The 14,994-nt window shown below is 40.7% G+C and overlaps 1 protein-coding gene across 1 annotated transcript in view; it reads right to left on the bottom strand.

The window, feature by feature from the left end:
• The window catches only part of LOC118227749 (carbohydrate sulfotransferase 8-like), a 166,099-nt gene extending 154,022 nt beyond the window's left edge, over positions 1 to 12,077 (bottom strand). The window contains exon 1 of the mRNA XM_035418595.1: positions 11,441 to 12,077. The gene's annotated coding sequence lies outside the window, so the exon portion shown is untranslated. The remainder of the gene's footprint in view (positions 1 to 11,440) is intronic.
• Between the last annotated feature and the right edge of the window lie 2,917 nt (positions 12,078 to 14,994).

Genomic DNA, 14,994 nt, shown 5'->3' with positions numbered 1-14,994 from the left:
CAGTCTCTGGTGGGAAGCACATTTATATTTTTATTTTTTGTAATCTTGAGTTAATTAGCCTCACGCTGAGTTTTAGAAATGTCCTTAGTACATCAACAAGACAGCCCTTTCAGCTTGCTTCAATGGAGTGCGATCAACACGGTAAACTCATTTACATATAATTGGAGTCAGACAAGGAGGACTACTACTAGAAGCTTGAAGATTTTACTTACCATTGTCATGTACCGATTAAAAAAAAAAAAAAAAAATTCACATCCTACTTTACTGGGTCATTTAAACAGCCTGCTGTTTTGTAGAACAAATGCATAAAAATTAGCTTAATGTAATAAATGTACGCCTAAATAGCCAAATTAACCTAAACGAAAATGAACGTATTATAGAGTGGACCTTGTTGTACGACACACTGCATTACATTTACTATCTCACTCTCTCTGGCACTGCTTTTTGTCTTTGAGAGAGAAGTATGACAAAAACAACAATCCCAAAACCGGTCGCTAAACAAATCAGTTGAGTAAGCGGGGATGCAAACTTGCATCTGTGTGTTTAATCTGTGACAACAAGACACCAGACAGAGGAAGTCCACACGGCTTAAAAAACATGCAGTTATTCCCATGCAAAAATTCCATCTTGGGGGGTCTGTTGGCCGGCCTGTTCATTACACTGCGTCTGGAAAAGCAGACTGGAATGCCAGCTAATTATTGATGGTCTTGGGTAATATGAATTGGTATAATTAACTCAATGCACATCTCTGCAGCCTAATTGATCAAAGGCCTGGCACCTGGTCACTTTATCAGAATCTGAGATATGGCTCTGGCAGCTTGGTATCAGGACGTGAGCTGAAGGTGGCTCTCTGTCACCATGGGTTTTTCTGGGCACCGTGCCATCTATAAGCTCAGACACCACTGAACCAGCTCTACCTTCCAGACAGTCGCCTGCTGACAGAAAACACGCTGGTTTTCTTTTGTGAAATGTGTTTTTCTCTAGAGTTACGTCGAGAGACAAGGATCAAACCTGTTACCCACACCTTTCCGTCAGTGACGAGAAAGATGAGCAGTCACTCAGTTGCGTGCTGCAACGTCAGACAAAGTGAAAAAGGGGTATTACTTTCTGACAGAATACCTGTGCCAAGAAAATCCTGATCCTTGTTTTCTATATATAGCTGCTCAGGTTGTTTTCAGTCTCTTTCCATTTGCACAGTTAGGCATTTCATTTTAAATGCAAAATGTAAAGACCCAATTAATAACTTCAAATCTGTGCTTCGCATGTGGGAATTCTCTCCAGGAAAAAAAAACATTACACGATGGTAGTCCCCTAGCCTTTCCGTTTCTTATGGTACCTCTTTACAAGACAATAAAAAAAGCTTGTGCTAGATTTAAAAATGAGCCTGCGCCAAGTCTCATAATCTACACGTTATTTCTCGAGTAAAATAAATGCTTTTTTAACGCAGAGAGACGCCAGGGTTTTCTGTCTGATCGCAGATGGAAATAGCATTCTCCACTTCACTGCAACTCCGTCTCTGACTCAGCTGAAGCATCCTGCGTAATTATTATTTATCCTCTCTGAAAGACTTAAGGTACTGTGCCAACTACATAATCATAGGCTGGTATTGATCATTTTGTATGCGGTAATTGCAGGGCGACAGGGGAGGCAGTTTTCCTTGTTAGCCCTGCAATTCGACGTAACTGAAACCTTGATTATATCATCTGAAGCATACTGAGCCACACAAGGTGACTGTGTGACTGCCTTCGCCCTGAAACTGGGTTACCCGGCCCCCCTGCTCGGGAGCTGAGCGGCTTTTCACCTCATTTTTTTTTCACAAATCAATTATGTGAAGAAACCGCACAGATTGAGGCCATCAGTGCCCAAAGAAAAGCCGCGCCGGCCTCGGTTTTTCACCACGAGCCTGTTTCACAAATTACAGAATGGCCTCCAACACCTTCCCTCGAAGGTCGAGCTCCCTGTCGCAAGTGAGATGTGAAAAAAATAAAAAATGCAACAGACAGGATTGTTGCCAAAGCATCTTTGTATTTTCAGATGAGGCAGATCAAGCATTTGATTAAATACTTAATGCACATCTCTGGAGAAAGAGAACTCCATTCATTAACTTCAGACTGCCGTAAGGTGTGCTTTATTCATTCAAAGCTCAAAGCAGTGGGAACCAAAGCGAAACAAAGCACTGAACGGCTGAAGCCCCAGGACAGGGAATAACAAGGCCTTTGGATAACAAGGACAGGAAGAAGGCAATGCTGTGTAATACTAAGATGATTCCTACCAATATATCACAATGAAATAACATTGGGCTCATAAATAAATCTTTGTGTGCCCCTACTTGTCTGTCAGGCTATGTAACCGCATTACAGCATAGCAATTCCAACAATCTGCTCTGCTGCGCTGCAGGCATTGCAAATCATCAAAAAAAACAACAAAAAAAAGTCCTGGGATTCTCATGCTAAATGTGATCATGCAAATTAAGGCAGTAAGGTTACAGAGGCAGGTGGTATGGTACAGAATGGAGAAACACAGCCAAACTAATATTCAGTGTAGCCTATACATAACCGGCAAATTATAATGATGTACAAATAGATGAATTTGAAAACAAAATAACAGTATGAGGATTGGTGAGTGGAAAAAAACAGAACAAAATACATTCCGCGTAAGACAAATTCTAAAATTTCAAATTCTACATGCAAGTCTTGATGAGGAAAGCAAAAGCCCAAGTTTAAGTTTGGAGAAGACAGCATTCCAAGTATGTAGGAAAGGCTAATCAACAGCTTAGGGATGTGGTTCAGGGAAGTAAGCATATTGAAGAATTGTGGACCCAAGAAAGAAAACAACAGCTGTAGACTGGAGAGTAAATTAAAGGTCTGTTCCTATCAGTGTGAAATGCATCTAACTTGTCTACCAAAACCAAAGTTTTGCTAGCTTTCTATTGCCATGACTAAACGAGTTACCATTGCCTTGACTAAAGAGTTTCCATTTGACTAGTGTCCACTAGTGCAAACCACTTTGGAGTGGGAGCGTGTGGGCTGGAATGCTAAGCTACTTATGTGCTCCACCCCTAGTGACCCACAAATCCTCCAGTGACATGAAGGAAATGGGACCAAGATGAGAAAATCATGTGGCAAAAGCAGGTGTGGTGTGCAAGAAATCACTGACTATACATTGGATTTTTATTTTATTTTATCTTTTGAAACTGAGCAAAAATTTCTTGAAAGTTTGGTAGGCATGAGCTGTGAGATTGCTTTGGGTACTGAATGACGATTAGCTCTGACATCAACTGAAGCCCATTGGAGGACTGGATTTACCTGCACCACACTCAATGCAGCACACACCTAGAAGCTGCGACTCACAATTGGGACAAAAGATAGGTTACAGGTTGCCACTTGTCTTCCTACAGAAATAACTACAACCATCACATTAATGTCTGAGCCTTCGGATCGGCATATTGGCCCAGATTTAATCGATATTTGCCCTTAACTGACCGACAACTAAATTCAGATGTTTTTTTACAGAGTAGATTAGCTTAGTTCAGCAATTAAAATTGGCCTCCCAAACTGTACTGGTGCACATTTGTAAGTCAAGGTAATGACAAATGTTGACTGAATTTGGGCCACTGTGAAAAAACAGCAAAGTATATGCGGTAGACTGAGGCATTAAAGACACTGGGGCACATACAGCATGTGAGCATAGAGCCCTGTGTTTGCATGATAAATGGCATAAAGAAACAACAAGAAGTTGCCGAGAAGGGTAGAGAGGATGATAATTGATGAAGAAAGAGGATAAAATGTTAAAGCTCTTGATTGTAATACTATCCTTTTTTCGTATATTTGTATTTGTTTTTGGAAAATCAATAAACTGTTGTTAGCAAAAAAAAATGTTAAAGCTCCAAGATCACATGAAATGATGAGGACAGTGAAGGACAGGGGCACTTGCTCGATTAACTACTCTAAGTAGGGAGGGTAAACTAAATACTCTCAATATTATAGCATGTCAGATAGCCTAAATGTAAGTAAATGGTAATGGTAAATGCACTGCATTTTTTATAGCGCTTTTATTCAAAGCGCTTTACAATTGATGCCTCTCATTCACCCGTTCACGCACACACTCACACAGTGATATTACTTTGAGATGTGTGGGTGAAAGAAGATGGCCTGAGAGTTTCAGAGTTTTTCCACGTGAAACTATAAGAAAACTTCCACATCCTTCCTGTTCCCCCCCTTCAATTCAGTCGCTGTCCTTGTATCCATTCTCCTTTTCTCCCTGCTGCAGACAGTAAGCTCTTTCATAATCACCCTATTGAAGCAGCCAATTGAAACATTAGATGAGATGTAGAGGGAGATTTCACTGTTTACTCACCAGTGCCAGCTGTGCTTTGAATGAACTGAATATACCTTTTACTGTGTGACATTGTACAAGCACGTCTGAGAAAAGTCTGCATAGACACATTTTTCTATATCTGTCGGCCAGAAAAATGCATTATTCTGGGCTTGCATAACTCATATACTGTAGCTAACACACTACCCAATTAAGCAGCTGGATGTTTACTGAAGCAATTTGGATTAAGTGCTTTGCTGAAGGGAAGAATGGCAGTGTGACTCCTTCCACAGATTTGAAATCATGCTCCCCTTGCCAGCCCCACTTTACCTCCAAACTTCATCTACCTTGCTGAAATAAAATATCCTAAAAATATCCAACTCAGCAGCACCATAACAGCAATATTAACCCCTTCCTGCCATTGAACCCATGGTTTTAGTTTATTCTTCTCTACCAAGTTGGCACATGGTTAGACTGCCATTTGCCTCAACTTCTTGTAAAATTTTGCCTTAAATACTATCAAGTTCAATTCATCTTACTTAGGAGCTAGCTGGATAAATTAAGCTTAATATATTCAGTACTACCCAACATTAGCAAGCACAAAATTACTAACCAGCAAGCCATCAATCAGTCAATCCATTTTCAACATTATATCTAGGTGCATCAAAATAAACTATATTCTGTTAGCTGAGAAAGCAATTACATTAGTTAAATAGTCATCTTAATAACAACGCACAATGAATTAGCACGGCGGATTCATTGTGAAGTGAATCTATAGTGAAATTACAGTGATAGGGAACCTACATAAAGGTAAAAGCCTGTGTTCTGTTACCATTTATGCAATCAAGCTAAACCTGTTGTTGCAGGCTAGCTGAAGGTAGGCATTTGAGGAGCCCCCAGTTGAACTCCCCTTGCTCAGGTTTGCCTCCTAAGGTATTGGGACAGACTCAACATGGCAGACTACATGCTCTGGGATGCAGCCCAAGGATGGCTGCAGGAGGATCCTCAAATTTGCTTGTAACTAAAAACAGGAGAATCTCTTTGCTACCTCCAGACAGACAACCAGCATGGATTTAACCTGACACACCCCTGCAGATCACTTTATGGCAGGGGCATAATATAGTGTTCCTCACTCACGTGTGCTTAAACACCATTCTCCCCCATTGCCAACTCATTGAAAATAACCATGGGAACTTAACACGAGAAGAAAGAAGCACTGGCTGAATTGGAAGGAGCAGTGAACCAAAGCAGATAGCAGGAACAAGAGTAACTGTAATTCATATCTGAGGCATAAAAGTCTGTTTTAATACATTACGACTGCACTCTGCAAACAGTAAACATCCATTAGCATGCACTAAAAAATGTAATAAGTATCCCACGAGGCTTCTTTCTGCAGATTTAAGGAGGCTATTAGTGGAATCTATAGCAGCATGAGTCAGAATCACCTTCTGTGTTGCCCAGGGTTTCAAAATAACTGACAGGAAAGGTCAGCCCTTAATGACAATAGCCTTCTGCATGTGGCCCTTGCAATGGCAGCTGGGAAACCAAACAACCGCCACAAGCATTCCTTTTTTTGGAGGTAAGGGAATCCTATTCATATATTATTCAGGTATCTCACCCTTTAAATAACTGTCTTCTGAGGATTGTTTGACGTCCCAGATGAATAATTAAGAGGTGACCTTTTCCTCATTAGAGAGGATGGACGAATGGCATTTCCCAGACGGCACCGAGCGGATGCTGCTCTCTGCATTCACGGGGGGCTAAAATCCGAATACAGGCTCACGAGCAAGCTGGCGGCAACATTTTCAATTAAGTTACTCCAAATGAATGCGTTTGCAGTTGAGCGTAGCCGCCATCTTGGTTATGTTAAAGACTCCTGTGGTGGTCTGTGAAAAGATATTTATATGTATTTAGAACCTCACACACTCAGCAGTAGCACAGGGAGCCAACCTTTATTTCACAGCTCTCGTAAAGCATTTTTTATGCTAAGCTTGATTTGTGTTCCTTTTCACATGGCTACCAGAAGACAAAGTAGGATGTGTTGTTTGGGGGATTGTTTGGAGTGCATGGATTTCCAGTCTGGAGAAGGCAAGATGTACGAGGCCATGCATATTTATAGTCAGCGGAGAGATAATTCAGTGTGATCAGAGAACAGATCATACGACTTTTCCTTCACATAGCAGATGTGGCGGAATAAAAAGAGATTTTTTTCATCCCTCCCCCCCTCCTCTCTCTCTCTCCTCCTCCCTCGCTCGGACTGCCAAATGGAGTCGACGAGACGAGGTTATCTCTGTGAAGTCTCTGTGTTTGCCACCACACTGCACCGCCTTTATTCTCAGCCGTCTTGCCAAAAAGGAAGGACCTTGTAACTGTGGCACGCGCAGCTGCCTCCGAAAAGCACGTTTTCCTAGCTGAGGTCCAAGAACGAATGCAAATTTTTATTAATTTATTTCTTTGATTGTTTTTTTAGAGGGGTGGGGGATCATCGGTACCCCCCCCCCTTGTCTTGAACACTCCTCACAGATAGAAAACAATGTCTGCCTGAAGCATGCAATCCTCTTAATGCATTGTGAGGTTTTTTCTGTTCTTGCCAGGTTTGTCTTCATAGACTCTAAAAATCAATAATGCACCCACAGAGGTGCCCACAGAGAGCTGGGCACAGCACAGAAGTGCACGCCAGGATTTATCGTTGCCAGCTACACAACAATTCTTCTTTCTTACGTAGCCTAGATATTTTTTCTTCTCCGTTTTCCTTGAACCGAGTTAAATCGTCCTCTTCCTACAAAAAACGCCCATGGTCTTTTTTGGCCTTCCTTTTTCCATGCAGCTTTGAAGTGAAATGTTTAAAACACCCAATTCCTGTATGTGTGTTTCCCACACTTACCTCAGTTATCACATCTGAGGAAAGCCATGACTTGTCTGCATACATAAGCACAATGAGGCTCTCAGGTCTGCCTAACTAGGAGCTACATTTGAGCACTCCCACTCACATACATGCTGCTCACATGATTTTTAAATAAATTATAGGTACTGATGTCATAAACTAAGGGTCATCATCTAAAAGTTACAAGTGTTTTCAATAACCCGTACAAATGGTTGGGTACATTTTGCAGTAAATTTGAAACTTGGTGTGTTACTGACAGTGCTTTACTGAGAAACGTCAATGAGAAATGCAAATTTTTTTCGAAAGCAAATTAACAGGCACAGATGGAGACGTACAGATTACTGGTGAGCAAAGAGGGTGGGGATTACTGAAAAATGCAGGCCCATCATTAAAATTGGCCCTGTCTTTTTCTGTCTTTTTTGCATTTCTTCTGAATTATTTGGAGGTGGGTTTGGAAGCCATTTAATTACTAAATAGTCTATAATTTTATTTTGCTTCTTTGAAATGATTTCCATAATGTTTTCAAACATTTATCCATACATAGAGGCAAAGTCCAGCATTTGTTACCAATAATGGCTCAAAATCTAACAGGATAAAGCAATGCTTTATGGTGCTTGGTAATGACATTATGCAAACAAAATGCCCAAATGTTCTTCAGTAAACTGACTGGCAGGTGGCGTGAGCAATGGGTCAAACAGACACACACGCTCGAGTGTGTTTCATGCCACACGAAACACACTCGGATGGTGAGGCCTCCCTCACACCCAGCTGGGCTTGGATTGTTCCTCTCCTCAGTTCCGCAGGACCAGTACGCACTCTGAGGCCATCTGGATAGTCCTGCCCCAGCTCTGCTCAGCCCGTGCCAGCTACACAGCCGCCCTCCCCCCCACCCCCCGACCAAAACGTGTGCAGCGCACCCAAGCGCAACCTGCCCGCGTCTGCGCTGTGACTGCCTCACCAGACAAAGTTGATTGGTGTAGGCCAGTCAAGCATTAAGTTTGTCTGAGACAAAATACCTCTGCTAACACCTGCAGGATATGTTGATAAGTACAGTGTCAAGCATTATGTCAATAATGCACTAGATATATTTTTTCAGTTTTTTCCCCCACTTTTTTTGGCTGGACTGCAACAGCGGGGCCAGCCCTATAAATGCGAATGTCTGTGACTGAGTGACTGAGTGACTGGGTGATGAAGTTACACCATTGGTCGGCCGGTCCAGCCATATACTAGGTTTTGACCTGGTCTTGTTTACTGTAGTCACTGAGTCTGATCAGCTTTGCACTAAATAGCTATAGCATTACTGCCTATTTAGTTCGGGTGCTTGTAGTTACCCTAGTTTTTAATTTTTTATTGATTTATTTTTGCTTGGCATTGCTTGCCGTACTAGCCTTGGAAGTCACTGCGGACAAAACTTGTGCCAAATGAATTCATGTAAATATAATGAAAAAGTGAAATAAAATAACTGAAAGGATCTAAATCATGACTGTATCTCTGATTACACAAAAAGTATTGCATACATATTCACATTGCACAATTAACTTGATGATGTTCTTATAGACACTGCTGCTGTGTAGGAATTTAATCAGTTGTGAGGCACAACAAAAACATTAATGCTGTCTCCTTTAAGATATTTTGCAGAGCTTAAAATGAGTTACAGGTACTTTTACTGGGCGGTTCTGATTCACCTCAGGTCCTCCTGCAGTGGTTACTCGAACGTTACTTTCAGTGTTAAACATTAATCAGGGTACCCTGCATTCATGTCAGCTGTTCCCTGGGTCCCCACAAAGGTAGACTAATAGTTACTGACACAGCAAAAGAGATAAAAAAACAAGAGGGATTGTTAGAGAAGGCCCAGGCCTCTCCACCTGCGACCTGGAATGATTGACTGCCCAGCCAAAGGAAATTCACATTCACATCAGGAAGCCCTTCAACAACAGCCCCTCCCCCTGGCTCCCTCCCCCTTCACTTCATCTGTGAGCACACTTGGGAGATCTTTCTGTATCCCTTAATTATGGGCTGGTGGCCTCTGTCACAGAGTTTGCCTTAAAAAAAAATTAATTGCCACAGTGCGTTCATTTTTTTCAAGCCCTTCTGCCTCATGTGCATGTGATTTAAAATTTGTTTTTCACAAATCACCATTTTTGTATAAGAAAGAAATCCTTGTGGTCTAGGCAATCATTGACATTTACCATCCCTCTGTAAAACAAGACCAGATAGGTACTCTCATTAGCTTCTGTAGTGGAATTTCAGTGTTATCATTAGTCTGTTTCCTTGTTTGCCAGAGAATTAATTCAGTTCAATGGAATGGGATAGCTTAATCAGTGCCATTTTTCAAGAGTACAAGGACAATTGAATGTGTCCACCTTGTGAGCAGAAATGATATGGAGAAATTTGCTCAAGTTTCATTTCAGAAACTGAAAACTAAAATTAAATACCGCATTCTTGATGTAGTTGTGTGAAAGGGGCAGATTGGTGTGATTCTTAATAAGGGACAGACAGGACCAGCGTTCATTATTTTTAACTTTGGGAGGACTGTATCCAGATGGACTAAATGGCTTTTTTGGGAATTCCTCGCTTGTTGAATACTTATAGTGAGGAGCCACAATGCAGAAGGAAATTTGGCTTCAGTTGTAGATTTAGAGACTGCTGTAATTACTGTACAGTAATTAATGCCTGGTCTACAGTTTTCACTGGTTAAGTAATACTTAAAAAAATAATCCTGAAACTTGAAATTAAAACATATCGTTGAACGCAATTGCATAAAAGTATATTTGCAACAATGAGTACGTAAAAAGTAGTGTTATTTCACTCCTTCCATAAATGAAAAGAAAACAACACGGTGACAGATTCGTATAGTCTATGGGTTGCATTATAGCTATAACGCTTGATTTGTCTAACAAACCTTGACATAATCGATATTAGGCTACCCGTTCAGTAAGTCCTCGGTAAAAGACGTTGATTAAATACAAGATACACGGAAATACAAGATACACGGAACTCATTAAATAACAAGCTGAAAAATTCAACGCCACCCACCCACACGCGAGGTGCGTATTGCGTTCAAAACCTCCTTAACGGTCACTTAAACCACTTAGCATTTGCTGCGTTAACACTTTATGACAGCAAAAGTTCATCGTTTTTCTGAAGATTAGGGGGTAAATGGAAAATCAAGCAGAAAGTGACAACAATTATTACAATGTATTACGTTTTCCTTTAGGTAGCGATTATTAAAAGTAGTGTATGAAGTCAGTTATTAAATACTGGAGACCATTTAAAACCATTTTAATACCATTTATTTCAGCGGCTAGTTTTATTAGTAGGCTTCAATTAGGTGATTTAAAGGTTACACCTAGCGCAGCTAAAGGTAAAGAACGAACACTATAGACAACTGAGCGGCTCATCTGAATGAAACACCACGTAAAAATATGTCTACAGTCAACCTACTACATTGTGGAAACAAGTGCATGCGTTATGTCCATCCCTGTGAGATGTGCCATCAATTCATTCCAATTCTGTACGCGATAACAGTATAGGCTACACTTTCACCCGTACTGTCTGATTTAAATTGCAGGAACGTCAAACCTTTTACAGTTATCAAGGCTAAACGACTGTGTACGTGTACTATTTGGTCTTAGTGGTTAAACTGACGCAAATAATCCTGGAAATGTATTTTCTAATCGCTTTTTAAAAATAGCTATTTCAAACTACAGCAATAACACTAATGTAAGAAAACAAATGACAATTTAAACAGAACTGAAACGACAAAAGTTGCTTTGCGAAAGTTAACTTCATACTGGCTAATAATACAGGTATCTTACAGTAGCCTAGGCTACCTGTCACTTGCCCACACAAGCACACGCGCACACACACGCGCACACGCAAAGAAAACCAAAAATAAATAGACAGATGCTCTACTAAGTTAAAACCTTTGGTCATAAGGTCTTTGAATTAAGGCAACGTATGCGCAAATTGTACCCCGAGACAGTGTGAACAGACTCATCACAATAATGGCAAGTCACTCTTTCGGTGTGTTCACATCGCTTCAGTGGCATATTTAATATAATAAAATGTTACTGTATTAACGGACGGAGCGAACGCTGACTGTATTTCTGCGTACGATAAACCCTGGCACGATGTTCATTGGAGAGGCTGAATGTTTTAATGCGTATACACGCACGTAGATTATAAATTGTGGGAAAAATGTATGATCTCGATATAAAACAAATTTAATAAAGTACTGACCTTAGTACAGGCAACAATTCGCATAGAGCTGAAATGAGAAGCGTCGAGGTGGCAAAGTAGGCGACGTATCAATTGCTGTGATGGGAGTCTTCCTTCCAGCGTAGGTAGGCTGCGATACCGTCTTGGTTAGCACCTCGGGAGGAAAGCCCGCAGCTTTCAAAAAGTAACACTGGTTTGATGATAAAAATAGCCGAAACCAAGCTCAAACCACCAAATTTTCGTGATTTTCACTCTGAACGTGTCCACACATTACGGAACCTCAGTTAGAGCCTATTTAAAGCGTTGTCAGAAGATGTACACGGAAAAGTATGACGATCCGCTAGGAGGGAAGACGGCAGTGTATCTGTCTTGCGTCTCGTGCTTTTGCTCTTTGCATCCCAGGAAGTCTCTAAGGAAAGTGATGCTGCTGATGCCTCCAGGCAACCGCTATAACAACAGACACCACAGGCTTTTAAGATCACTCCGTAAACAGACCTCCACTATAGCTGATGGCATTTTTAAAAGGAAGACATTTGCTGGCAACCCACAAATGACCGTAAATGGTGTTGATCTCTCGGACAGGAATTAAACTGCTCCAAGAATCTGTGGTTACTGAATGCGCGCGCGCCCAGTGAACTCGCTTAAGAACGGCGTTCGTCTTCACGTGTCCTGAAAGCCCTAGTGTCCGGCCTGAAAGCTCACTGAATGCCAACGAATCAGATATTCATTGCAATTCAGATATAGGTGAAAGATAGCATAGGGGTCTGCTCTAGGATTAACTAGTGTATTTAGATGAAGTGAAATTCAAGGTGCGGAAAGCAGGTGTGCCACTAGTCTCCAAAATGCAGTCAGTTTTACTGTACGGTTTATTATTATTATTATTATTATTATTATTATTAGTATACATTGGAAGCAATTGAACATGATACACTAACATGCAAGTTTTTGCAGTGAACAAAAACAATAAATGTACTAAAAGGTATAGATGTAATATTAATGAGACTTAACCAGACTGGTATGCTGAGCAATAATGTTCAATTCATTTATTTTCTGAGAATTTAAACAAAATGCATCAACAGAGAATGGAATTGTTATTCATTAAGGTAGCACCTGTTCTTCTTTACAGTGCATTTGTTCTTGTGAATTAAATTTTACCTATCCAGCCGAGTCAACTTTTCTGCAACATTTCAATCAGCTCTGTTATGCATTTACATTCACTTTATGCCCACTTAGAATTGCAACTCTGATGGCTTGTATTCCAAAACAGGGGAATAATTTCACTAATCTGAATACATACATACATTGCAGAGAGTAACCACAATGATATGCGATGAAATGCATAGCATTGCTCATCATTTCCACACCCCGTGTCTGTTGTGAGCCCCAGCTGGGACAGGCAGAAGACAGATGGCTCCAGCTAGCAGGCGTAAAGGTGATCTGACATTTATTGAGCCTCACCCTGCATGAATGATGTGTGCTGCGAGTAGTGCGATCTTTATTTAATAATGTCATCGGGAATTTTTCCTTTAAATATCCTGAGCTTCAAGGAGCTTCCATGCACTTCACAAGGTTACTTCTGTATGTATGTGTGTGTGCGTGTGTGTCCGCGCACGTGTGTGTGCGTGTGTGTGTGTTTGCTTGTGTGTGTGTGCATGTGTGTGTGCATGTGTGTGTGTGTGTGTGTGTGTGTGCGCACGCGTGTGCGTGTGTGTGTATGTGTGTGCATGTGTGTGTGTGTGTGTGTGTGCGTTTTACTTGAATTATTTTTCACTGTTTCAAATCTGAGGATATCAGACATATCTTCCCTTGACCTGGTTATCTGTGGCCTCAGGTGCTGCCTGCCCCTGTGCTGGGCTACTGCGCCTGAGGCGTCTTCAGGTTCTTTCCAGGGGCGTCTATCGCAGGGTCAGTGTTAAAAACAAACTTCTCCACATATCCTGTCTTTGAGCCAAGCAGGTTTCATTCCGAGCAGGGGACTGCTACGGATTTGCAGTATTCAAAAACATAAAGTATTGGCATTACTTATATATACATTTTACCACTTTGTGAAAGTGTCTGCTTTATGCTCCATTCGTATAAATTAATATGAACTTCGTTCTGAGGAAAAATGAATGGAAAAGGTTGTATTTGAAGAAAAACTGGCACTTCATAAGTTACTGTGCATGGTCAGCTGCACTCTAGTGGGCTGAATGGAAAGTTCTAAAAGACCGTATTCATTACATGAGCTCTTGTGCACCTTTCTGTGTCTAGAAAACATTAATAACCTCAACTCAATGGCCAGGTGTCATCTCTCCCTCTGACTCTGTCTATTTCTGAACAGGAAATCTATGGTATAATTCATAAATCATCCGGTAATAAATAATGCTAATACGAGCTCTTTGTTGAGAAATTTCTTTCTACTGAAGTGTGCAGAAACAGTTTCATCAACAAGCTAAAAGCCCTGAAGGGTAGAAGTCAGGTGCTACTGCATATACATAATTTATTTCCAGTTACCTCATGAAGCTCTGCAGAACATTTTTTAACCACTTTTTAACATATTTTTTCTTCTCATACTCCTCTCAAACAGTGGTGCCACTGCCAATGTGAGGACCATCCTTTTTGACACTTCAGAGACTGGGCAGTGAAAAGCATTGCATATTAAAAGAAACAAACACATGATTAAAAATGCATTATGCCTCTCGAGATAAACAGCCTACCTATACTGTATGTCTCCCTGTGTAATGTTGTCACAGAGGATGGTGGTATTACTTCACTATGAAAATCCTGCACCTGCATCTTACATACTACGTCTAATCCCTACGGAAATGCAGAGGATAACAACCTTATTAAAACAACATTGCAGCCAATTTAGGCATATGAATTTGGTTTTGAAATCTGTAATGAACTTGTGTGTATGCAACTGCATGTGGGGTTGAAAGAAGACTATATTACATATTTTATGGCTATTTATACTGACAGTTTTCAGCAAGTGTACCATATGCTGCATATAGATGGATTTTTATTTAAATTTTAATCAAATGTAGTATGTTGGTTTGTAGCATTAATCTTTCCAACAGAAATAGTCCGGAGTTGCTTTCAAAGGAGCAAACAGAAACACCGTCATTTCAGCATACCGCCCTCTGCTGGCTCAGGAAAGAAAAGAGAAGAGTGATGTAATGATAGTGCTTCACCCTCAGATTCTTATACTTTACCTTTACCAGATATAGAATAATTAAATCAGCATTTTCTAAATTAACCACAATTCCTGTGTTTCTACCCCCGTGTGTGCAAGACACTGTGTGCACAGTGCTTTAGTTCATGAGGTTGTGTTTGTGAATGTGGAACACTGCATAACCCAAATGATGATAAATTAGCGTAGCTAACATTTGCTGCAGCATATCTCTGTGGATTCTTTGTGTGAATACACAAGGCACAGTGCCTAAAAAATTGATAACAAAATGTATTCTATGCAGGGTAATGATAATACTATGAGTAAATCTGTTGTCTATATATTCTGGCTCAGTTTGTATTGGTTAAACCCTACTTCTAATATGAGTCCACATCATACAATACATTCATGTTACCCATAGATTACT

The sequence above is a fragment of the Anguilla anguilla genome, chromosome 5 (genome assembly GCF_013347855.1).
Source record: "Anguilla anguilla isolate fAngAng1 chromosome 5, fAngAng1.pri, whole genome shotgun sequence".
Taxonomy (NCBI): domain Eukaryota; kingdom Metazoa; phylum Chordata; class Actinopteri; order Anguilliformes; family Anguillidae; genus Anguilla; species Anguilla anguilla.
Note: the sequence above shows the minus strand (reverse complement) of the source record. Positions and strands in the feature narration are given on the sequence as shown.